The 17,929-nt window shown below is 46.7% G+C and overlaps 1 long non-coding RNA gene and 1 pseudogene across 2 annotated transcripts; one reads left to right on the forward strand and one right to left on the reverse strand.

The window, feature by feature from the left end:
• The first annotated feature begins 1,791 nt into the window (after positions 1 to 1,791).
• LOC121835723 lies at positions 1,792 to 3,946 on the forward strand (annotated as a pseudogene).
• Positions 3,947 to 5,785: 1,839 nt separating this feature from the next.
• LOC120841780 lies at positions 5,786 to 12,558 on the reverse strand. Of its 2 annotated transcripts, XR_006077768.1 has the most exons (6): positions 11,277 to 12,558; positions 10,240 to 11,054; positions 10,004 to 10,128; positions 8,026 to 8,176; positions 7,806 to 7,930; positions 5,786 to 7,267 (listed from the first exon to the last, which is right to left on the reverse strand). It is a non-coding gene; the product is annotated as an uncharacterized LOC120841780 (long non-coding RNA). The 2 variants fall into 2 exon arrangements; XR_005798374.2 differs by having other exon boundaries at positions 10,004 to 11,054.
• Between the last annotated feature and the right edge of the window lie 5,371 nt (positions 12,559 to 17,929).

The raw sequence follows: 17,929 nt of genomic DNA on the forward strand, positions 1-17,929 counted from the left end.
TAGTACGGCAAAAAGGTAAACTGCTATTTCAGCCACCAGATGGCACTGAATTTCAAAAAAGGGTCTATTATGGTCTATCTTTTTGCCCCCAAGCTCCTAAGACGCTTCTTCACTTTCCTTCCTCATCTGCACATTGTTTCATTTGTTGAATCTTCAGACCCAATTTTCTACCAGGTTTTGCCAGTTATTTTTAAAGTGGTGGATTGTGTGTGTGTGTGTGTTGATTGAAGCAACAGTTTTCTAATTATAGACATGCATGGGGACTCCTTCCACCTAGTGGCTAATTTCTGGATGTAATGCAGGGAAATCTGGCACGTAGCAGGATCATTCTTCAAAGAAGAATTTTATATGTTCTCTTGTTGCAATTGACAGGCATGTCAAATCATTGACAAGCCCCTCCCACAAAGCTCTGTGTTCACTATGATGGTGGCTTCCTCCTCTCCATTCGCCTCTGCCTCAGTGTTCGCTGCTAAAGTGGAAAGGGTGGGGGGCAACGAGCCAACGAAAAGGTGGATGAGCACAAAAATGCTGCCCTGAATGACGCTTGCACCGTATAAATGCGCATGCTTGGTAGGGACGCAGAAAGCCTGGAAACAAGCCTAGAGTTTGCTCTTGTAGTTTCTGCTATACACTTCTAAAGGAGTTCACCTCTACACAGACTGCACCAGAAGCTACACGTGACCGTAGCCAATAAAATGCTGAGAGGGTATATCCCATGACCACTGCAGTTGGATGGAGCCATGGAGGTAAGAAGCTTATGGAGGCGACATGATGCCAGCAGAGGTAAAGCCAGAAGTGTGGATGGACGTGCCCTCAACGATGACCAAACCAAGAGACGCTATTAAATGAAGAGGAGAGCTCTCAATTGTGGCGTCATGTCGACTCCAGAAGCTTCCTACCTCCAAGGGTTCGGAGGTGTTGTGAAAAGCCCCAAAAGACAATATTCGCCTGTCCAGTCTGACCGCCGCAGGTGCACATACTTGAGCGTTGTCACCAGGTGGTTCTGGCGAGCTTTGCCTGGAAGCAAAGCGTGGGGGCGCTTTAGCCAATGTGCCTTCATACAAAGGGACGATGGGGCATTCAACGAAGGATTACCTCGTGGCTCCAGACGACCCTATTTTTCGGTTTGAAGATGACCGGCGCCAGTGTTTACAAGTCTAGGACGTTGACGCCAACGGGACAAAGAGTCGTATGCAAGCCCCTTTCCGAACGTCTGCGTGGTGGGGGAAGACAAGGGTGGGGTCTGAATGATCAACTTGTGTCCAGCCAGCATTGGCTGGGAGTTGGGGATGACCATTTTCCGAGAGCGAGGGAAGACGATGTGAAGTCTTTAAAAATGAGCAGCAAGCGGCTGCGAGAGTCTGCTCTCAAGTTGAACCTGTTGATATGTAAATAAACAGAGTTTTACGAGACACCCCTCCTGCTCCCTGGTCCTTCCCGATTCCCGTTTCCTGATGAGGTCCTGCCCTGGCTCAGCTCCTTGCCGTACTCCAAGTACCGGACAACCGCTCTGTCCCAACAGTGGTAAAGCAGCAGTGCAGAGACACGTAGACACACCACGCATTTCTGCACCGCTGCACTTAGCTGGAAATCACTGCTACGTCATCGCAACTGGTAGCAATCAGTTCATCGGCAGATTGTTTCATCAACAAATTGTTTCATTGACAGCTGAAATTAGCTTTTTTGTGTATAATAAGCTGCATGAGGGGAGGCACTCACTTGATCAAATGATGTTTTAGCAAAGAGTAGTAATAATAATAATAATAATAATAATCTTTATTTGCAAGAGTAATGTTACCTCAAGTGGCTTGCGAGGCAAAGACAGAAAGGCGAGCGGCTGCGAGAGTTTAACTCTCAGAATTGTCTGAGAGTTGGGGATGACGATTTTCCTCCCGCGTGGGACAGCGTCCGTTTCTCCAGAGACCACCACCCCATCACGTGCCCCAGGGACATAGCACAACTCTTCGCTTCACAGTTCTCTGCTTTTAGCCACAACTCCTCTACTCCAGATCGCAACCTTCTTGCGCAGACTATTGAAGCTCCCACCTCCCAACCTGTACCCTGCCTTCCAAATCTGTGCTTGTCTCTCGACGACCTGCATGAAGCTGCCCGTCGAAATGTATGCTATGGTACACTAACTGCTGTAGTGTCAAAACCAAGATTTTCGACCTCCAAGCCACTGTCGTGTTACTCGCACATCCTGCCGTCATCCTCCTAACCGAAACCTGGCTCGATTCCAGGGTCCACGACAGCAAGCTCTTCAATCCCTCGTACACTGTGTTCCGAAAGGACAGACACGGGAGGGGTGGCGGTGTCCTCATCGCAACACCGTCCAGTCTTTGCATTAATCACAGGGAGAATCTTGAGTCCTCAGCCCTCGAAGCTGTCTTTGTGGGGGTGTTTCTTCCGCGTCGGACTGTTCTGCTTGCTTGTGTGTACTGCCCGCCCAACCGCTGCAAAGAATCTTACTCACTCATGGACGCCTCACTCTCTCGTGTGAGATTTGAGTGCTACAAAGATGTCGTCCTCCTTGGCGACTTCAACTCCCATATTGACTGGTCCCATATTGATACCACTAGTCTCCCTCGGAAAAGCCGGTTCGCGCGGACTCAGTGGAACTTTTAACAGACCGACCATGCCCATATGGCTAAGTTAGCGCATCTTGCACCCTGGTGTCTTACCACGGGAGACGACTGCGCTGACAACTACGAACTCTTGTGTGACTTAGTTGGCGGCATCCAGAAAGAATGCATACCATGCTCACATTAGGGTGCCTACATGTTTCCACTCCGCTTTAGGGTGGCGCCAACTTCTTGTTACCCTTTCCCAGATCCTCTCCTACCGCCATTTTTTCCCGCTTTAGTTCGCTAAACAAAAAACAACAATGAGTTTCTGTAGTCTCGACACACCGGCAACACTGTGAGGCCACTTCCGTTTCCATTCATAAGAGGAGTCGGAGGCTCAGCGGGATGGCATTATTCGTGGCTGTCGCTCTCTTTATTCGGGTGTTTCATACTTTGAAGTTGCGAGCAGGAAGTGTGCGTTGCTTTTATTGAAACGCGAGTTCCCGCGACAAAATGGAACGCCACAGACCGGCATTGAACGCCGAAACCTTGCCGTCGGAACGAGAGCGGTGAGCGCTCCCCAGCCCTAACGAGGAGTCGCAGCGTAGTCCGCGCGCACGACCGGCGAGTGTGACAAAATGGATGACGAAAACAGTGGAGGTTGCCATGGTAACAAGGTAGGCAACACTGGTTTGTTGGCAACAGGTTCCACAAACGTTGTCGCCACCCTAAACAGCGGAGCGGCGGAAACATGTAGGCACCCTAGCTCACATAGCTCCACGCGAAGGAAGAGGTCCCCTTGGATCACCCTTGAAATCAGGAAAATGGCTGGCCGGAAACGAGCCCTCTTCACCTGTGCTGCTCGTACACAGTGCCAGATTTCACTTCAGAGGGCTAAGGACTTGCAGCGCTCAATCAAGTCTGCCATCTCTCGTGCTTACACCCACACCACCTATATGAAGGCAAAGAAGGGCCCTAAGCTGTTCTGGCAGTATTTCAATGGGCTGCAGTCTAGCCGACAGCATCCCCGTTTCTCCAGAGACCCCAGTGACATAGCACAACTCTTCGTTTCACAGTTCTCCTCTGCTTTCAGCCACAGCTCCTCTACTCCAGATCCCGACCTTCTTGTGCAGACTATTGAAGCTTCCACCTCCCAACCTGCACCCTGCCTAAATTTGTGCTCATCTCTCGACGACCTGCATGAAGCTGCCCGACTGATCCGGCCCTCCCACTGTGCTGGGCCTGACTTGCTCGTCCCTACTTTCATCAAGTCCCTATTCCCTTACATATCTTTCTCCTTGCCCTCACGTTTCCAATCCTTTCTCGACCACTCCTATGTGCCCTCCGCCTGGAAGAAGGCCCTTGTGACACCAGTTCACTAGGGTAAAGGGAAACCTCTCAACGACCCTTCCAGCTACAGGCCCATCTCTATAGCGCGAGCCACATGCGCGTCAAAACTGTCCGATCCGGCGTGCGAACTGTCGGGAAGATGGCTGCTCCGAATCGCCGCACAGGACGGTTCGCGACACATGGTTTCCGACGCGTCGTTGCGTCGCTCCGTTCAGCCGTTCAGCTCCGCCCAGTTTCGGGTGTCCCTCTACCAAATGGGTGGATGGATACTAATGGCTATAGTTATAACGGGCGGTAGCTCGCGCCACCTAGCCTAGAAAACTAAAATACTTACCTCGCCCTTCTTGGTTTTTCTGGCTTTAAAACAAACATAATATTTTTATTACCTTCTATTAAAGTGTGCGTGTGTGAAGATTTTCCGTGAGGCTATTTTTCTGCTCAGAATCACTTAATCGCGAAGGGCAGCAGCGGACCTTAGAGCCATCCCAGCGAAACGAGCGCTACGTAAAAATCACGTGACTACGTACCGCGCACATAACTGCGTCTCTCCCGAAGCTCGCATGACATTGGAATGGCTCGTAGCGTCCGCTGCTGTCCATCGTAAGGTGAAACGGAGTATATTCGGGTTTCGACGGGCTCGATCGGTCCCAGAAGGCCGGCTTGCTTTGGCGCTCGAAATCAGCAGCTCTTTTTGTGCGCGCGGGAAAACTCGATGGCGTCCGTTTCCTTCACAACCACGACTCGCCGCGCGTGACGCACCGCGCACCGCCACATCCACTTCTCCGAACCACATTGCGCCTCCTCGCCCGATCGGTCCGAAAGTCACTTGACAACATGACCTTCGACATCCGTGCTCATTGGCTGCGGCCACTGCGGCCTTCCGAAAATCGGACCGTGCGTGCGGCGATATCTGGCAAGTTGGACGCATGCGGGCGCCGGACGGAGGCCCCGTCCGACGCTCCGGTGCGACGAAAACCCTCGCCCTCGGACGTCGTTCCGGCGGTTCGCACATCGGATCGCATGGCTTTTTCGCGCATGTGTCTCGCGCTTATTACTTCTATCCTCTGCCGCACTTTTGAACGCACCATCAACCAGCACCTCCTTCGCTTTCTGAACAACAACAGCCTCCTTTCTGCCTCCCAGCATGGTTTTAGGCCCAATCGAAGCTGTGTCAGCTCTTGCTACCATTGTACACCACATAAGCAATAACATGGATAGCCTAACAGTAACCTAACTAGACCTTTGCAACGCCTTTGATTCCCTCCACTCTATCCTCTTCCAGAAAGTTGCACAATCCGGTATTTGTGCCCTGCTGCTCTGGCTGAGCCGCTTTCTTGTCAGTCGCTCCCACCGTGTATTGTTTTATGGGAAGGCCTCTGATGAGTTCGCTGTCACCTTAGGGGTACCCCAAGGCTCAGTACTGGGGCCCACATTATTTCTCTTGTATGTGAACGACATGCCTTTATCGCAAGTGTCTGTATGCAGACGACACCACCATTCTGGCCCCAGCAGACATACCCTCCTCCACACCGGGTGTCCAGTCTCCTGGACCAGATTGACCTGCTGGGCAAGAACAAACTGCCTCTCAATTAGCTTCCACAAAAGTGCTGCAATGCGAGTCTCCAACAGCCCTTCCACTGTTCCTCCTGCATGCTACCTGTCAGGCTCTCCCATTCCAAGTGTTCACCCTGCTGGAAATGGGCGATGTGAAATGAGGCCAAAATTCACATTGAACCAATGTGCAACTGTAGGTCCAGACACATTGAGCAATATGCATTTATGAAACAAAAACCTATGTGCACCAATTGGTAATCCTTTAGGAAATTCACATTGGGCTGAATTGGTAATCTTTTAGGGAATTCACATTGGGCTGATTGCATTTATGAAACAAAAACCAATGAGCAGCAATTGGCAACAGGTACCCCAGTGCACATTGCATTGAGGGTATTTATGGGGCAAAAACCAATGAGCAGCAATTGGCAACCGGTGCTCCTGTGCACATTGGGTTGATGGTATTTATGGGGCAAAAACTAATGAGCGGCTATTGGCAACAGGCCCCCCGTGCCCATTGGATTGATGGTATTTATGGGGCGAAAACCAATAAGCGGCAATTGACGACAGGCACCCCTGTGCACATTGGGTTGATGGCGTTTAGGGGGCGAAAACCAATGAGCGGTAATTGACAACAGGTGCCCCGGTGCACATTGGTTTGATGGTACCCAGTCAACCAGCAACCGTCTATTAAACATCCGAGAGATGTGTTGTTCGGACATTTAACATATCCAGTGGATATCTGCTACGATTCATCCAACATTGAAAGTATCTACTGTGCAGTGCAAAATGGTTCTTCAGAAAACGTACCACTAACGCAATCTGGTTGATGCAGCTGGACATTCAGGACCATTGTAGGATGTTCAGCCTGATCCTGTGGATGTACCATGTACATACCTCAGAAATATTACCTTTCCTGGTATAGGGACCAGCCCTATGCCAGGAGGGCAAGGAAGTGCCTAAGCAGCCTTCATTTTATGCTAGCATATAGCGTGTAAACTGTCCTACAGAAAAATTTAAACGGATAAGAGTCCAATTCTTTACAAAACAAGAGCTCAGAGGGCAGATTTGCTGTATGGCCCGTGCATGCTCTCAATGTATACCCAAATGGCGCATTACAGATGTATAATGTAGCAATCAGGCCCGCAGCAGACATTCTTTATATTGAAGTTTTTTTTTCACCATCAAGCTCAGAAGCTTTACCACAGGATCAATGCAGACGACACTGACAAGGAAGGCGACACTACTGATGCTGACTCGTTTTAGTGAGGTGGACCTCGCCACATGCGAGAGAACTGAAATACTGGACACAAACATTGTCATAAGCTATGACGAACGGCCCTGAGGAATTGACTACTGAAGTCTAAGGCTTCAGTAGTCATATGCTCTAGTGACGAGGACACCAGAATTCCATGAGAGCTGTAGCACCGACTGCATGGCAAAAGATGCCGCTGCAGTCTTGCAGCGTAACTTTGAACGTGAGTAGCGCACTAAATTCCTGCCCAGCCTGTCAGGCATGCACATCCGTTCTGTAGAAAAAGTTGCAGTGCCAAACAAATCGCCATTAACTCTTTATTGTTACTGTTAGACAGACGAGCAGTGCTTGATGCTTTTAAAATAAAGTATAATTTTTGAACAATGCTGCATAGACAGCATGAGGTTTTCAAAATAAAGTATACTTACTGAACAATGCAGGATACTTTGCTTAAAAAAAATGTCTGATAAACATAATAAAAAGCTCAGCGCATTCAAGGCCCACTTAAGGCAGTTCACATCTCTCTCTCCTGTTTTGCAGAATGTTCCTGAAAAGCAACGAAAAAATGTTACGTTAAAGATATGTGAGCAGTGGTTTACCATTCTTTGAAACAAAACTAATAAAACAGTGAAGTTCAAAGTGAAATGACTCAAATATGCAAGAATTGGAACTGATGTAAATAAATCACAAGTATTTTATGCCTTGTTTTTAAAGCACATTCATGCTGGATGTGTGTACTGTATTGCCAACTTTTGTTTGTTAGATTTACATCAAATATCAGTGTTCTTAAAATTTGTTGTCTATGCATTCTTTTTAATCCATAATAAGGTATTATTACATAATGAAATTTTTCCTCTTAGAGAAACACTCCAAACAAAATTTTTTTATTTAAAACTATTCAATGCTGTTCACACCTGTAGTATTTGCTCTCAAATTAAACCAAAAAAGGTGTCACTGGCTTTAATATTTAAAGCATTCAAATACTCTCATATAGAAATTATGCTTTGAAGAAATTGCACACCATACTTACTGTTCTAGAAAAGTTTGATTTTTGTGCTAACATCAGCTTAATAAGACCAGCTTACCATTTGAGATGACTGATGTCAGGCAGGTGCGTGGCGAAGTTAATCCGTGACCATGGTTTCAAGTTAATCCGTGACCATGGTTTCTACCTTGAAGTCTTCACATTTATGGCAGCTCTGCACTGCATCTGATAAAAGAAAGCAACAGAAGTATGACACCAACAATTCCATAAATCTGGTTCCATGTGAAGCGATTTACACTACTGTTCCAGAGATTGCTTACTTATGATGCACTCAGCAAGGTGAAGGTTCCTGAATGTCAACTTTCTCTTACGTCCTTCCCACAAAAATTTTTGCCCCAACTGGTCAGTCAGCAACCGCTTCGTGATCTGTCTCGTACAGGAAGCATAACCAGATCCGCAGACTTTGCTGAGCTGTCGAACATAAAAAAACATCCACATAGCAACCGCTTAGTGCAATCATAACTATTGATTGGATGTTTCTGTTTATTTTTAGTCAACCTTGGCAGGTGTTTATCAGCATCCATTTCTTCATTAAATGTGCTGCAAAAATATTCCAAAAGCCGGGAATCATAATGATACAAAAAACTGCACCGACTTTACTCAACAAGATTAACAATTTAATCAAACGTTTCGTCTCCCATGTGGGAAACATCGTCGGTGAAACCTTGAAGCAGGAATGAGCGAAAGAAACTTCAACAGTCCTATTTAAGCAAGTCCGCATACACATTGACGAGGGGGCCGCAGCTGGAGTTACAAGCTGATGAGTCATTTCGGATGAACCATGATTCTACGAACCTGCTTGGACCCCACCTTTGTTCACGCGCCAGAGTGGACGCATTCTCAAAGTCGAAACTGTGTCCCGTATTCCAACAATGGTCTACGAGTTCCGTCTTCGCTCTTGTCGCATGCGTGGCCTTTGCCATGTCCCTTTTGTGACTTTCATTTAGCTTTAAACAACATTGAATCATCAATCCAATTCACACATGAAGTTGAACAGAACGGTGCAAAGCCTTTTCTGTATGTTAATGTGTTCCGAAATAGTACCGGTCGCTTATATACGACAGTGTACCGCAAAGCTGTGATACAGGCAACCTCTTAAGCTTTAACTCGCACCATTCTGTCGAACATAAAAGGGCTGTCGTAAAAAACCTACTACACCGGTCCGAACGCATTTCTTCTAATCCTCAATTGCGCGCTTCTGAGAAAAAAGTCAAATTTGGGGGATTTACGTGCTAAACCAACGACAGGCATCTGGCACGCCCCAGCAGAGGACTGAGGATTAATTTAGACTACCTGGGGATCTTTTGACGTGCAACCGAAAGCTCGGTTACACGGCGCCTGCTCCGCAATAAGCCTCCGCCACATGGGGATCCGTAGGCCAGCGCTCTCGCCTCGGAGCCACCGAGGCGGCTTGCGCGCTTCTGAGGATGCTGTTATTGTTGACCTGCTGATGAAGCGGAATTATCCTAAACGTTTTATTGATAACACGCACAAACAGATGGGACAAAGAAGTCAGGATAATGGACAACTTAGGACAGGGCAAGCAACAATACCCTATTTGAGAGGTGCTTTTGAGTCCATTCGCAGGGCCCTCGCCCCTTTGAATATCCGCACAGCTTTCAAACCCCACCATAAACTATGTGACTTCATTTCTAAACCTAAAGATTACACCCCCCCAGAGTCCCAGTGCGGTGTTGTGTATAAAGTGAACTGTCTAGACTGTGACACATCCTACATTGGGGAGACAGGCTGGAAGCGCTGCACTCGCCTAAACAAACATAGCGAAGACGGAACTCGTAGACCATTGTTGGAATACGGGTCACAGTTTCGACTTTGAGAATGCGTCCACTCTGGCGTGTGAACAAAGGTGGGGTCCACGAAGGTTGGTGGAATCATGGTTCATCTGAAGTGACTCATCAGCTTGCAACTCCAACCGCGGCCCCCTCCCCCGAAGTTTATGCGGACTTGCTTAAATAAGATTGTTGAAGTTTTTTCGCTCATTCCTGCTTGAAGGTTTCACTGATGATGTTCCCCGCATGGGAGACGAAACGCTTGATTAAATTGGTAATCTTGTTGAGTAAAGTCGGCGCAGTTTTTTTATCATTAAATTTGCTACTAATATATATACCTGCTCTTATTGAGGCACTTCCGACATTTAAACTGAGAAATTTTGACGTCTTTATCTCAATATGGCGATTGGATTAAAGATTATACCACTGGGCACGGGCTTGGGCTTACCCGAAAGCCCAGGCCTGGGATGGGCTCGGACTTTTGACTGTGGGCCCGGGCCGGGCTCGGGCCAGCACGTTGATTGGCCTGGTTCAGGCCAGCACGTTGATTGGCCTGGTTCGGGCTCGGGCCAGCTGTAATTGACCATGATGCTGACAGAGGCCATCGTAGAAATCGGCGTCTCGGTTATCTCAGCAACATCAACTCCAGAACCACTAGACAAGTACCCATGAACGTAGGCCCACCTTAAGACAGTGGACGGCAGCGTCGTTAATCATGAGGTGAGCTTCAGGTTAATCCCAGTGGCGTGATGTTTTTGCTTGTGGTGATAAATAGCGGCAAACCAAAAATAAACGGACATTGAAGCGCTCTGTCAGGAATTAAAAATGGGGGACTCAAAAACATTAACGCTAAACAATCTCAACCTAATTGATCATGAGAAACACTTATCTCTCTCGAATAATAGCTGGGATGCGCTAACATAGCGGCAATGATGTAGTGGGGAAGCTTACAGGCCTAGTAAACAATTATACACATACTGGGGAATGCCTGGCACATATTCAGGTATGAATACATGCTCAGATCTACAAAATATTTTAGGAGAAGATACAAACTGCAAATTAGTAGTCTTTCTTAGAAAACACATTGACATATCTTAATCACAGTGCTAAAACCCATAAAAACACTTGATTACAATTACTTTAATAAAAAAAAGTTCTGAATATGTACATGACACCAGCAGTCATAACTTTGATTTAGTTCATCGCAAGCTATATTTCTCTGGCAGCAAACGAAGACAAACCTTTTAACTGTGCAGTGAACCAGAATTAATACAATACGACGAAGTTTCCGTATACCACTTTAAAATAACCACAAACAACACTTTTCAGATCAGTATGTTTTGCTATAAAAGGCTTATTATAAAGCCATAGTCCTTACAGTATATTATAAAGCTTTTAGTCTTGCTGCATCCAGTTGTGGCTTTGCTTAGCCTTTGTGCGGTTTGAAGGTCTGCCGGTTACAATTCGCCAAGGAGGCCATCTGTGGCGGAGATAATTACCTCAGAATTAGTTGGGGGGCTAGTTGGTTGAACATCTAGACGGTGGTTTAAAAGCGCAAAGGACTAAGAAGAGAAGAAGGGGACAGGACAGAGCGCTTACTTACAACTGTCAAATTCTAGATGCTCTATTAAATTTGACAGTTGTAAGTAAGCGCTCTGTCCTGTCCCCTTCTTCTCTTCTTAGTCCTTTGCGCTTTTAAACCACCGTCTAGAGATAATTACCAAACCTTACCGGATGAACATTGATTCCCTCTTCTATTTGAGAACTTTCGTGTGTGAAGTCTTGTTGAGCCACATGCCATTACCAATGCACACATAGAAGACATAAACTTCAGTTCATCTTTGAAGCAGCACTATGTACAGGAAATTTACCAGCGCAATATTTGTGACTCCAGCGAAATCAACGCCGCGTAGCGGCAGCGCCGAGAAGCTCAGGAGAGGAGGTTGTCCCGACTCTGTCGTCTGCTATCGCTGCTTGGTTCTCGTAGGCAGCATAGAAACAAACATTGTTTTCAGTAATTATTTTAATGATTCCACCGGGTCCTTCCTACGCACTGAGTAGACGAACGTTTCTAGGGTCGAAAAATCGCTTTGCATTCAAATGTAACACCGATCTCACGCTGCAGTGCAGGAATTTGTGATGGTCCGCATGCTGAACAACGAAAACGACCTTCTTTCGTCCGAATTTTGCCTGAGCAGCGCGCCATCTATAGTTCGCTGGAGTCGCGAATAACCTGGACTGGGATTGAAAACAGGGGTCCTATTTGTCAACAGCATGCCTCAAAATTAATTTTGTTAATGAAAGAAAAAATTGTAGCAATATTTACGCGGCAAAACGCAATTTGAGTTTGGCACAAAACCGAACCGGTGTAACTAGCAGGTATCCTTCCTACCTCATTACTGTCAGAGTTAACGATTTGAATGATTCGACGTGATCCCTCACCCTCCTCCTCTTCTTCATCTCCTCTTTCTCCCCCAACGAACTAACAAACAAACGAACACGCACGCACGCACGCACGCACGCACACACACACACATACCTCTTCTCCAAATAGACACAGACTGCGCCACGCCTTGACAGATATAATTCATTCTAACCTTAGGCCTATCAGCACAGAAAAAATGTTAAAACACATAACCTTTACCTAGTTTCTGGGCAAATGAAAACAAACACACGGCACCCCTATCAATGAAATTCCTTGTACTTGTGGCGGCATAACTAAAGAAAATCTCAAATTTAAAATACGTCTTATGAATTGCTTCGCAAGCGCGAAAATGAAATTACAATTACCTGTCTCATACAAGCTTCCTCCAGCCCTCCCGGGCAGTCACTCATCTCGTCGGAGGTACTAGCACCCGCTTACTGTCACTGGGTTTCCGCGTCACTCTGCGATCCTGAAACAACCAGCGCCGAGAGTTACTCCCACATATTGTGCTTAAAGCTGCAATTTTTAACTTAAAGGAGATGGTCACTAGACTGGGCACAACGCGTGTGGAGACTAGAACTTACGATTCCGTTTCGTCACAAGGCTTGACGGGCAGAAATTTGAGATGATATGTGGCTCATGGTCGTCCTCAAGACGTACGCTTGCATAATCGTTCGTAAAATTCCGGCCGCTCAACTGGTCTCGACTCTGCCACGTGCTTGAAGCGGTTAGACTTCCCGCGAACGTTGCTTCGGCAGCTTCGGTTCTTCTTCCACGCTTCCTTGTCCTCCGGCCGGACCGTTCGGTTTATCACGTCGGACCACTTCCTGACGCAGGGGATGTATCACGTGACTATAATACTTCGTATTTTAACTCTTGTTTTTGTTTGCTGAAGTAAACGAATACTTAAACACTTTACTTATTGACCTTAATTTAGCAAAAAATTTGCATAAATTGCACTTTGAAAACCTATTTTGGTTTTATATGTCATGCGGGAATGGGATGCATGCGGGTGACCCCACTGTTCACTCTATTGACTCCAGCTCGCTCTATATTGTCACGTGGTGTAACCCGCAAGCCCGCAAGCAACGTTCAGTTGGGAAACTCCCATAGAGACAGCTTTGAAAAAGTGGCCCCAATCTGTCTCCGAGCACCGAGCTAATGACGAACACAACGCCACCATTTCTCCCGCAGCGGCCTCTCGAAGAACTGCACGTGACTTCTATTTTGGCTTCAGAAGAGATACAGCGGTAGAGGTTACAGGGGTGCCATCCCCGTCTCCCAGGCGGGCGCGCCGCATTCAATTACTGACGTTAAAATGCACCTAGGCCAGGACGTGCTACCTGAAAGGCCCGCTGAGGCATGGTTGTATGAAAACAATATTAATTGTTCCGCAAAACTTTGCGAACTAAAGATGATAAAAACATCACGCGCCCATCATTTGGTACTAAACTCTAATAAATTCCATACAAAAATAGTCTTTTCCGTTTGTTTTTAAGCAAAAACAGGCTTTCAAAAAGCTCAAGGGGACCACAGTACAGACAAACGATAAAGAGTGGCGCTGTTGTTGCATTTAGCTCGGTCTCGGTGGACGCCAGCGGCCCAGGTTTCGACGGCGAGTTTCCCAACTGAGTGTTTAATAGCGAGTTCGTTTCACGGCACTCGTGCCCACGCGTGCCCACTCGCAGCGTGGAACGGCTTCGTTTCGGCCGGCACTCCACGAGTGGTTGCACTCTCCGAGTTCGTTTCAGCGCTGACGGCGCTGACACCCCACGCGTGCATGCACTCGCTGCACCGAGAAAATCGGGAGTGCGCCAAAATGCAATCCCGTCATGCCTCGCTCCGGTGGGGCCGGCGAGGAGCGGGAGCAGACGACGAGGGTTCGTCTGCTACGATGTGTCGCGGAACCGAACGGAAAAAAAAGTAGATTTTCTGATAGAAATCGTGTCCCGCGGGCCACGAAATCAAACGCGAGCTTGAATTGTGAGCGTCTGCTATTTCCCGAAGAAAGCAATTGACAACCCGTGATTTATTTGCAGGTTTTAAATCGCTCTGTTGCCGTACAAACGCTGAAATATACCAGTGTGTAAAGGAATGCTCAGAACAAACGTAACAGCGGCCCCCGAGATATCTATCACCATCCGTGTGCGGGGGAAAAATTTAACATTTGTCGACAAAGCTCCCCCAGCAGAAATCTCCGACTGCTCAATAAGCATCAGAGAAAGCTAAAGATGGTAACTTTACCCGAGGATTGGGCAACATCATCATGTTTAACATTTACCTACGTCAGCTAACTTGCCCCGTCGTATTTTGTTCGAGAATGTTCTCGTTCTCGACGCCCTCACCAAGGCTAATATCTGATCCACCTATAATGACGATCCAAATAGAAAGTCCCAGTTTTGCTGGATATTCCAACAGGCTAGTTTTAAGCCGCACCCTTTCAGCGGTTCACGCATAATACCATGTTCAAACGGATCGTGCTTGTGCTCGGACAGCATCATCAGTTTTCTTCAGTGTAAACGGTTATAAGAATTGAAAGATCGCAACCAGCTGCTTTGTAGACAGCTGGTTGCGGAAATTTACGCCGTCTGTAACTATCTCTACGGCAGCCGAGCTGCTTGAAGTCATCGCAACTATAAACTACAGGTTGCAGCGACCAACGTTTCTAGATAAACGTTGGTAGCGACTGCATTCTCGCATTCCCACTCATCACACCGATCAGAAAGGCGCTAGTTTCGGTTTGAAGTCGGTACCTTTTCTACAACATAGATGGCGGCAGAATCAGTCTTCTGCACTCGGTGCATTTGGCGAGTTCGTTTGAGTCCAGTTTTCCGTGCAACACTCTGAGAGTGCGATGCATTCTGGGAGAGAACTCGAACGGTGCCAGTGCGTGTGAAACGAACTCGCTATTAGTAACGTTGCCCGCAAGTGTGACTGATGCACTTAAGAAAATAATAAACGTTTTTAAAAATTATGGTATTATTTAATTGTCAAATGTAAATACTGAATATATATTAAACTTATAACGGAGTAATTTTTATTTGTCATTTTAATTAGAAAATTGCATTTGCTGCGAAACGACGTCGGTGCGAATTTTAAATTTTGGATTTGAGACACGTAGGGTGTCGCCCTGTGCGACCATGAACCCAAACAAAAAAAATATACTTGGAGCCACTAAGTATACCCAGCTTGCCAAGGACAACAGTCCTGAGACGAAGTTGTGTCCTGAAAAATGCTACAACAGGCCAGGGACCAGAACCGACGTCGCCGACAGCAGTTTCTGTAAGTTCGGTTGTCTCGGAACACGGTGAGACAAAAACTCCCCGTGAACTAAGTAGTACCAATGAAACCAGAAGCGGTCACAGTACTGGGCCAGTTAGTGAAGACACAAGTGATAAAATTGTGAAAGTGACGGGAGATTTGAAGACCAATTTCCTGTCCAAGTTTCCGAAAAGGCTACTGCCAAAGACGAATGTAACGAGTCTGACGTACCCTAATTCGGCTGGCCTTCATTTTAATTGGACGCAAAATGAAGGGCTTTTGAATCTCGAAAACTTCATTGCTGGAGTGTACACTCTTCCCGGCATCAAGGAAAACTACAACATTGGGAAGCCAGAAGCCAAACTAAAGGCCCAAACTGCCAACAAGCGCGTAAAATGCCTTTCAAAAAGGAACTTCCTTGCTCAACTACAAAGTGGAAAGCGCTGCCTGACACTTACTGTGCGTGAAACAAGGTGCAATCATAATTTCGGGAAGGTCATCCTTATTTCGTGTGTGTTTATGTGTTTTTTTTTTTTTAATGACTTCTATGGTGTTAATAATTATTGGATGTTATTCGGCACTACCGGCTTTTATTTTCTGTTAATAAAAAGCATGCCCACGATAGAATGTGCACGTGATCTGCCGCCCCAGAACGAGCGCGTAGCCTTGACTAGGGCTCAAACAGGATACGTTCACATGGCAAAATGGAAGCCTGAAGTATCGCATTTTTTCGCCAACTCCGCCAAAGTTTTAAAGTCCCGACGTCGGAAGTCGGAGAGCTTTGGACCAATCGTGAAAGATGATAATAGGATTTTTGAGTCAGTGTTATTCTGTTTTTGACCCGGTTTTACTCTGATTTGCTCGGTTCTGGAGCAAAATTTATACAAAAACGAGAACGTTCCGCTCCGAAACCAGGTAAAACTGAATAAAACGGAGCAAAGTATAATGTGAATACATAATCCAGTTGGTGCAATCGTTTACGCTATTACTGTTACTGAAACATCCTGGAAAACAAAAAGACAGAATACACCGCTAAAACTGCAGAGTTCCGATGATACCTGAATTTCGTGGCTTGCCTATATATAATTATTCATGAATCTTGTGCATACTATGTGCGCACACAATGTTCCCGTTCCCCATAGTCTTTTCTTTATGTTTTACTGGCAGCCGCATGTTTTATAATACGAAGGAGGATAGTACGTAATCAGGAAATTCTAAAACACGTGACAAAAAGAGTTCATATTCACTTGATTAACTGAATGTTTTATTTAATTAGTGTCTACATGGCCCAACCCAAGTTATATAGCTAAAAAAATGTTTATTTGGCAGAGAGGAACCCATCGGGCACGCACGTATCTGCACGGGGGGGGGGGGGGGAACCATGGGACCCCCCCCCCCCCCCTCCTCCCAAACCTTTCATTTGGTGGGGCCTCCTTTCCCCCCTCCCCCTCATACAGTATTTTGTCATGGGCGAATCAAAATCCTGGCTGTTGCCTGCCATCGGGTATATTTGCGGCAAAAATTATTTTCCTGTGCTCAAAACATAAAACTTTAGTATATAACAACTCTAATTTCTCCACCAAGCATACTGTTTAACCTGATAGATGCCCACTTAATAGATTTTATGTTCTGTATTCCCAGTCGACCATTAAAAGTTCTCGATCCGAAATGCATTCCATTTCACCAATGAAGCTTTCAGTTTAACCAGTACAACTTGTTATTGATCCTATTGAAGGACCAATAGGCACTTGTATTCCGGACCAGAAAACATTCGTGTTGTTCCCATAGAAGTTTCTATCTTGTCCCATAGAAGTTCCTGCTTGTCCCACAGAAGTTCCTAATGGTACAAGTCTGTATTGGTACGATATAACTTGTTATCGGCCCAGTAGAAATGCCCATCGGTACGATGAAATCCTATTGATCGCATAAAAATCTCTATCGGTCCCATAGAAAATTTTTGCAAGGGTGTGCTAATTTGGCGATTGAGCATTGTCACTGCCATACTGCACCGAGTTCACTTCTCTGCAGTGCATGGCTCTTTGCTATCTCCCGTACAATGGCTCTGCCACATAGCGCCACTGGCTGCAATGAGCGGTAATGAGCAAACTAAGTGTCGTGCACATTGACACAATTGGCATCATGGCGCTTGCCCCCTAAAGTTGACTTTCCCTCAACCGATTCTTTGGCCTTCCCCCGTGCTGCGGCTTCTCTGCAGCATTTCCAGTTGCACCAATGTGCAAAGCATCGGATTTTCTCATCGGCGCCAATTGCCCATTCATGCTCATAGGCTTTGGCTATGCATTTCAATTGGAACAGGCCTGCCATTTCCAGCAGGGCAGCTCCTTCCAATATCCTTGGGGTTCTGTTAGTTCAGCTCAATTCTGGACTTCTCGCCTCAGCTTGCAGACACTGTGTCCAGGGCCCGGCAGATTCTTGGCTTTGTCACACGTGTCTTGTCTCAAGGAACTGGGGACATGAAATTTTCCGCGCGCTCTACACTGCCCTAGCCCTGCCTCGTCTGGAATACTGCTGCTCCGTGTTTACGCGCATCCCAGTGACACACGCGTGACGAAATGTCCCTACGAACGATCGTGTCGATGAAACAATCGTGTCGACGGAATGAGGGTCCACGAAAAGTTTTTCGACGAAATGATAGTGATAGGAACCTCATCGTAACGGGCGTACGCA

Source organism: Ixodes scapularis, unplaced genomic scaffold (assembly GCF_016920785.2).
Source record: "Ixodes scapularis isolate PalLabHiFi unplaced genomic scaffold, ASM1692078v2 PGA_scaffold1__304_contigs__length_218370807, whole genome shotgun sequence".
NCBI lineage: Eukaryota > Metazoa > Arthropoda > Arachnida > Ixodida > Ixodidae > Ixodes > Ixodes scapularis.